This window comes from Octopus sinensis, linkage group LG27, assembly GCF_006345805.1.
Source record: "Octopus sinensis linkage group LG27, ASM634580v1, whole genome shotgun sequence".
NCBI lineage: Eukaryota > Metazoa > Mollusca > Cephalopoda > Octopoda > Octopodidae > Octopus > Octopus sinensis.
The window spans coordinates 9,751,490-9,758,989 of NC_043023.1; the positions used below are offsets into that span (position 1 = coordinate 9,751,490).

At 35.7% G+C, this 7,500-nt stretch overlaps 3 long non-coding RNA genes across 4 annotated transcripts in view; 2 read left to right on the forward strand and 1 right to left on the reverse strand.

Annotated features, from left to right (window-relative positions):
* The first annotated feature begins 1,946 nt into the window (after positions 1 to 1,946).
* LOC118768272 overlaps positions 1,947 to 7,500 on the forward strand; it is a 16,236-nt gene continuing 10,682 nt past the window's right edge. The window contains exon 1 of the long non-coding RNA XR_005004102.1: positions 1,947 to 2,346. This is a non-coding gene — a long non-coding RNA (uncharacterized LOC118768272). The remainder of the gene's footprint in view (positions 2,347 to 7,500) is intronic.
* On the forward strand, positions 3,091 to 6,105 carry LOC118768270. Of its 2 annotated transcripts, none has more exons than XR_005004100.1 (2): positions 3,091 to 3,199; positions 6,020 to 6,105. It is a non-coding gene; the product is annotated as an uncharacterized LOC118768270 (long non-coding RNA). The 2 variants fall into 2 exon arrangements; XR_005004099.1 differs by lacking the exon at positions 3,091 to 3,199 and adding an exon at positions 5,939 to 5,979.
* LOC118768271 lies at positions 6,706 to 6,866 on the reverse strand. Its single transcript, XR_005004101.1, has 2 exons — positions 6,831 to 6,866; positions 6,706 to 6,791 (listed from the first exon to the last, which is right to left on the reverse strand). It is a non-coding gene; the product is annotated as an uncharacterized LOC118768271 (long non-coding RNA).

Genomic DNA, 7,500 nt, shown 5'->3' on the forward strand with positions numbered 1-7,500 from the left:
TGGGTCACAAACATGTGCACGCATACACACACACACACACACATATATTTATACACGATGTGCTTCTTTCAGTTTCCGTCCACTCACAAGGCTTTGGTCGGCCCGAGGCTATAGTAGAAGACACTTGCCCAAAGTTCCACGCAGTGGGACTGAACCCGGAACCATGTGGTTGGTAAGCAAGCTACTTACCACACAGCCACTCCTGCGCCTATATACATATATATATACAATGGGCTTCTTTCAGTTTCCGTCTACCAAATCCACTCACAAGGATTTGGTTGGCTTGGGGCTATAGTAGAAGACACTTGCCCAAGGTGCCACGCAGTGGGACTGAACCCGGAACCATGTGGCTGGTAAGCAAGCTACTTACCACACAGCCACTCCTGCACTTATATATATACATACGACGGGCTTCTTTCAGTTTCCGTCTACTAAATCCACTCACAAGGCTTTGATCAGCCCGAGGCTATAGTAGAAGACATTTGCCCAATGTGCCACGCAGTGGAAATGAACCCGGAACCATGTGGTTGGGAAGCAAGCTTCTCCCCACAGAGCTACGCCTACGCTGATATAAACTATATTTCAAAACTATAACGTCAGATCACTGTCGGCTTTTTCTCACCTGCATTAGAAGGCACTGCAATATTCAAATTTATTGAAATCCAAAAATAAATCTATATATATAAAGCTGAAGTTGTCTCTGTGTGGCAGGTTTGGTAGCCTTCAACTAACACTATCTCCTCCAAGACCCTGCGGTGCAGGTTGACCAATATTGAGAGTATGATAGAAGAAGGCTTGCTCTTCCTTCCATAGAAGAAAAAATTCAAATCGGACCATGTTAACACCAAAAATTATTTACATCTAAAAGGTGCTTTTTTTCTATGAAAATCCCTATTTTTTACGACCTTTTGACTGCTGTGTCGCCATTTTTCAGTGTATTTCAACCAGAAAAATGTTCACTTAAAGAGAATAACAAGCTACATAATGCAAAATTTATACTTTTCAAAAATTCCAATTCTAAAGGGTCAAAACAAACCCGAGCAACTCCAGGCGATACTGCTAGCCATACAGAGCCAGAAATGCCCTGATCAAAACTATAACACCGGGCCACCATAAATTAAGTACCAGTGACACACTGGGGTCGATGTAATTGATTCATCCCCCTCCCCCAAAATAATTGCCCTTGTGGAAAAATTTGAAACCATCATTATTATTATTATTATTATTATTGAGTGAGAGAGCAGTTCATGCCATCAAAGTGACACTGGGGTAAAATATACGAAGCCCAATATACCCATCATGACTACCCGTCTGATAAAGGTACACCAGGCACATGCATCACAACCATATGTGCGCGACATGGTGATCTCATATCAAGATAAACAGCACATGACCTTGCAGGTGGGGCCCAGTTTGAATTTTCTTCAGGTTGAGTAGCCCATCCAGCTCAAACGGTCCCCGAATAAGGGTGTTTAAGGATGTTGAACGAACCACCCATGTTTCAGAGGTGAACTATTCAAACCCCAAAGCATCCCTCTCAACACATGGCTATGATGCTCCCCCACTACTTGCTCGTGATCAGAGATGCACATATCGTCAGCCACTAAGGGACATGCTCAACTGGTTAAGGTCAAACAACTGACAAGCAAATCTGTGGTATTGAGCAGAATATTTGCTGTAGCCCATCTTTTATACCAAGACAAAACAATGTACATGATAACACTTCCAATCAGTTAAGATCAGAAGCCATGAGAGCCACTGCCTGGTACTGCATCAGGGCATTATTATTATTATTATTATTATTATTATTATTATTATTATTATTATTATTATTATTATTATCCTTATTATTATCATTATTATTATTATTATTATTATTATTACTATTAAGGTGGCAAGCTGGCAGAGTCATTAGCACACCGGGCGAAATGCTCAGCGGTATTTCGTCTGTCGCTACATTCTGAGTTCAACTTCCGTCCAGGGTGACTTTGCTTTTACATCCTTTCGGGGGTCGATAAATTAAGTATCAGTGACACACTGGGGTCGATGCAAAATTGACTAGCCCCCCCCCCCGCTCCTCCAAAACTGCAGCCCTGGTGGCAAAAATTTGAAACTATTATTATTATTTATAACCTCTTTGTTTTGTTTTGTTTTTGTTTTTTTGTTTTTTTCAAATTTTGTTTTTAAATTATAATTTTTTACCTGGATCATTAGTTGTTTGGTTTTTTTTCTTTTGGTTTTTTTTTTTTTTTTCCGGTATTGAACAACTAGTCTTCCAATTGTGGGTGATTCTTCGGTGCGTCAAACAAAATGAAATGATGCTGGCGGGATGGTCAGAAGATTGAAGTGAGGATGGTGGAGGAGCTCAAGAAAGAGTGAAAGGAGCAACAAAAAAAAAAAAAAAAAAAAATTCCCAAAACCTTGTGAAAATAATTGAGGGTGGGGCCATGGAGTTATTTTATATTTCACTTTAGCTTCTGACAAGGGGAGATAAATATGTACATATTCCTGACATATAGTGAGGTTGAGTTTTTACATACACAATGAATTATATATATATATATATATATAGATGCATATATATATATATATATACACATATATATGCATTATATTCATATATATATTATACATATATATACATATATATATATACATATATATATATACATATTAATATATATATACATATATAATATATTATATAATATATATATATACCACACATATATATGCAATATATATCATATATATAATAATATATATATATATATATATATATATATATATATATACACACATATAATGCATATATATTCATATATATATATACATATATATACATATATATATACATACATATATATATATATACAGACATATATATGCATATATATAACACTACATACATATATATACATATATATACACACATATATATAATACCATATATATATATATATATATATATATATATTATATATATATATATATATACATATATATACACATACACACACACACATATATACATACATATATAATATATATATAATATATATATATAGAGACATACACACCACAACAACTATAGCCACTAATACTAACTAGTACCCCATACATTAGATAACGTAGTCCTAGATACACTATGCCAGAATAAAAGATGGGATGGTCACAGATGGAACGTCTCTGATCATAGGTCTGTCTGGATCAGGACTGACTAGGAACTAAAACATATCTACCCCGACTCCACCACCCACTCCACTCCTGTCTCCAATCCACCCTGGCCATCCTCTACCAAAAAGTCATACAGATATTTATTTCTCAATGTCTCTCTTACACTATGCAGTAATTTTTTTTTATAATTTCAGGTTTGTCTTTCATCCTTAATTATTTCTGTTTCCTTGGGTGAGTGGTTTTATAACCAAACACTGAGGCATTTTTGTTCACTCTATCACGGGTTCGAATTTCATCCCTGTGGGTTGTTATTTATTTATTTATACATGTTTTCTCATGCTATTGCTTGTTTCAGAAATATATTTAATTTTTGTATTGATAAAAAATTTTCAGGGAAATGAAAAAGAATATGAAATATTGTAATTTTTAAAAAAAAATCTATGGAAAATAAGAAAAAAATTCCTTCTCAAGGTGTAAAAAATAAAAATAAAAAAGGTTTCTATTTTCATTTAAACTTGTGTTTTGTGTTTTTTTTAAATAACTTATTATTATTATTATTATTATTATTATTATTATTATTGAGTGAGTGAGCAGTGCATGCCATCAAAGTGACACTGGGGTAAAATATACGAAGCCCATCTTTTATACCAAACAAAACAGTGTACATGATAACACTACCAATCAGTTAAGATCAGAAGCCATGAGAGCCACTGCCTGGCACTGCATCAGGGCATTTATTATTATTATTATTATTATTATTATTATTATTATTATTATTATTATTATTATTGAGTGAGAGAGCAGTGCATGCCATCAAAGTGACACTGGGGTAAAATATACGAAGCCCAGTATACCCATCATGACTACCTGTCTGATAAAGGTACACCAGGCACATGCATCACAACCATATGTGCGTGACAGGGTGATCTCATATCAAGATAAACAGCACGTGAACTTGCAGGTGGGGCCCAGTTTGAATTTTCTTCTGGTCGAGTATCCCATCCCACTCAAAAGGTCCCTGAATAAGGGCTGTTTAAGGATGTTGAACGAAACACCCATGTTTCCAAAGGTGAATTATTCAAACCCCAAAGTATTTCTCTCAACACACTGCTATGATGCTCCCTAAATACTTCTGCTTGTGGTCAGAGATGCCCCTATTGTCAGCCACTAAGGGACATGGTCAACTGTTTAAGGTCAAACAACTGACAAGCAAATCTGTGTTATTGAGCAGAATATTTGCTGTAAAACCCATCTTTTATACCAAGACAAAACAATGTACATGATAACACTTCCAATCAGTTAAGATCAGAAGCCATGAGAGCCACTGCCTGGTACTGCATCAGGGCATTTATTATTATTATTATTATTATTATTATTATTATTATTATTATTATTATTATTATTATTGAGTGAGAGAGCAGTGCATGCCATCAAAGTGACACTGGGGTAAAATATACGAAGCCCAGTATACCCATCATGACTACCCGTCTGATAAGGGTACACCAGGCACATGCATCACAACCATATGTGCATGACAGGGTGTTCCCATATCAAGATAAACAGAGCATGACCTTGCAGGTGGGGCCCAGTTTGAATTTTCTTCTGGTCGAGTAACCCATCCCACTCAAAAGGTCCCTGGAAAAGGATTGTTTAAGGATGTTGAATGAAACACCCATGCTTCCAGAGGTGAATTATACAAACCCCCAAAGAATCCCTCTCAACACATGGCTATGATGCTCCCCCACTACTTCTGCTCGTGATCACAGATGCACCTATCGTCAGCCACTAAGGGTTTAAGGTCAAACAACTGACAAGCAAATCTGTGGTATTGAGCAGAATATTTGCTGTAGCCCATCTTTTATACCAAGACAAAAACAATATTATTATTATTATTATAATTATTATTATTATTATTATTATTATTATTTGAACCTGTGGAAGGCACACTAGATGCTGAAATATCATTCACCTGATAACAATGGCAGTGTTCTTTTTTTTTGCTTCTGTATACCTTCTGGAGGAGTTACCTCAATCCTATAAAATATTATTATTATTATTATTATTTTTATAATTATTATTATTAAGACGGCGAGCTAGCAAAGTTATCGTGTTGGGCGAAATGCTTAACGGTATTTCGTCTGTCTTTACGTTCTGAGTTCAAATTCTGCTGAGGTCGACTTTGCCTTTCAACCTTTCGGGGTTGATAAATTAAGTACCAGTTACGCACTGTGGTTGATCTAATTGACTGACCACCTCCCCCAAAATTCCAGGTCTTGTTCCTATAATAGAAAGGATTATTTTTAATTATTATTATCATTATCATTATTATTATTATCAATTATTATTATTATTATTATTATCATTATTATTATTATTTTATTATTATTATTATCATTATTATATATTATTATTATTATTATTATCATCATTATTACTTATTATTATATTATTATCATTATCATTATTATTATTATTATTATTATTATTATTATATCTAGGTGGTGAGCTGGCAGAATCGTTAGTCCACTGGGCAAAATGCTTAGCGGTATTTCGCCTGTCTTTACGTTCTGAGTTCAAATTCCGCCGAGGACGACTTTGCCTTTCATCCTTTCGGGGTCGATAAATTAAGTACCAGTTGTGTACTGGGGTCGATGTAATTGACTTACTCCTCCCCCAAAATTCAGGCCTTGTACCTATAGCAGAATACTAACTACTCTACTATACATTAGATAATGTAGTCCTAGATACACTATGCCTGAATAAAAGATGGGATGGTCACAGATGGAAAGTCTCTGATCATAGGTCTGTCTGAATCAAGACTGACTAGAAACTAAAAAAAAAGCTACATTAACAATTAGATAAATATATCTACCCCGACTCCGCCCCACACTCCACTCCTGTCTCCAATCCACCCTGGCCCACCTCTACCAAAAAGTCATACAGATATTTATTTCTCAATGTCTCTCTTATATTAGCAGTAATTTTTTTTTTATGCAAAGACATGGAGTTCTACAAGAGAGCATCTTACTCCTCCCCCAAAATTCAGGCCTTGTACCTATAGCAGAATACTAACTACTCTACTATACATTAGATAATGTAGTCCTAGATACACTATGCCTGAATAAAAGATGGGATGGTCACAGATGGAAAGTCTCTGATCATAGGTCTGTCTGAATCAAGACTGACTAGAAACTAAAAAAAAGCTACATTAACAATTAGATAAATATATCTACCCCGACTCCGCCCCACACTCCCATCCTGTCTCAATCCACCTGGGCCCACTCCTTACCAAAAAGTCATACAGATATTTATTTCTCAATGTCTCTCTTATATTATGCAGTAATTTTTTTTTTATGCAAAGACATGGAGTTCTACAAGAAAGCATCTGAAAGAAACTGAATTTTGCATCATTATTTTATTCACTTTTACATGTTTACACTTTCATTGCCTCCAAAGTATTCTCCATTTGAAGCAAGACACCAGTCCAGGCATGTTTACCATTATTCGAAGCAGACATTCTACTTTTTGGTAGAGGTGGGCCAGGGTGGATTGGAGACAGAAGTGGAGTGTGGGGTGGAGTCGGGGTAGATATATTTATCTAATTGTTAATGTAGCTTTTTTTTAGTTTCTAGTCAGTCTTGATTCAGACAGACCTATGATCAGAGACTTTCCATCTGTGACCATCACATGGAGAGACATTCTTAACCCTTTTGATACCAACCTGGCTGAAACCGCCTCTGGCTCTGTAGTATAAATGTTTTGTTTTTATTAGCGTATCAAGTTTCGGGCATTTTCATTGGGTTTTGGATAGAAAATTCACAAAAAAGTCACTTCTATTGATTTTTTAATGGCTTTGTGGGGTGACTGGGGAAATGTAAAGATGTGCACGACCACCCTTGGACGGTTTTGAATGACCATAGAAAGTGCCGTTTATATATAGAGAGATAATAATGAAATTATTGTATACAGTGCTCAGGTGCACCACAACTTGTCAAAAGTGTGTATAGAGCATAGGCAGTAATGTACAAATGTCTGGGAAGTGAACAGTGTATGAGTCAGATACATGCTTGCGTGTGTATGGAGGGCAGAAAATCAGGTGTAGTGTTGGCGAATCTCAGGAAGCATGGAAGTTTTGAAGGATGCAGTGCTCCGACAACTAACAACTGATGCCGGCAGTTTGTTCCATGCTTCAGCAACTCTCAGCGTGAAAAAATGTTTCCTAAAGTCATGGGAGCTGTGCTGTTTTCTGACTTTGTAAACATGTCCATGGGTGTTAGACAGGTGGAGTTTTAAAATAATAATAATAATGAAATTATTGTATAC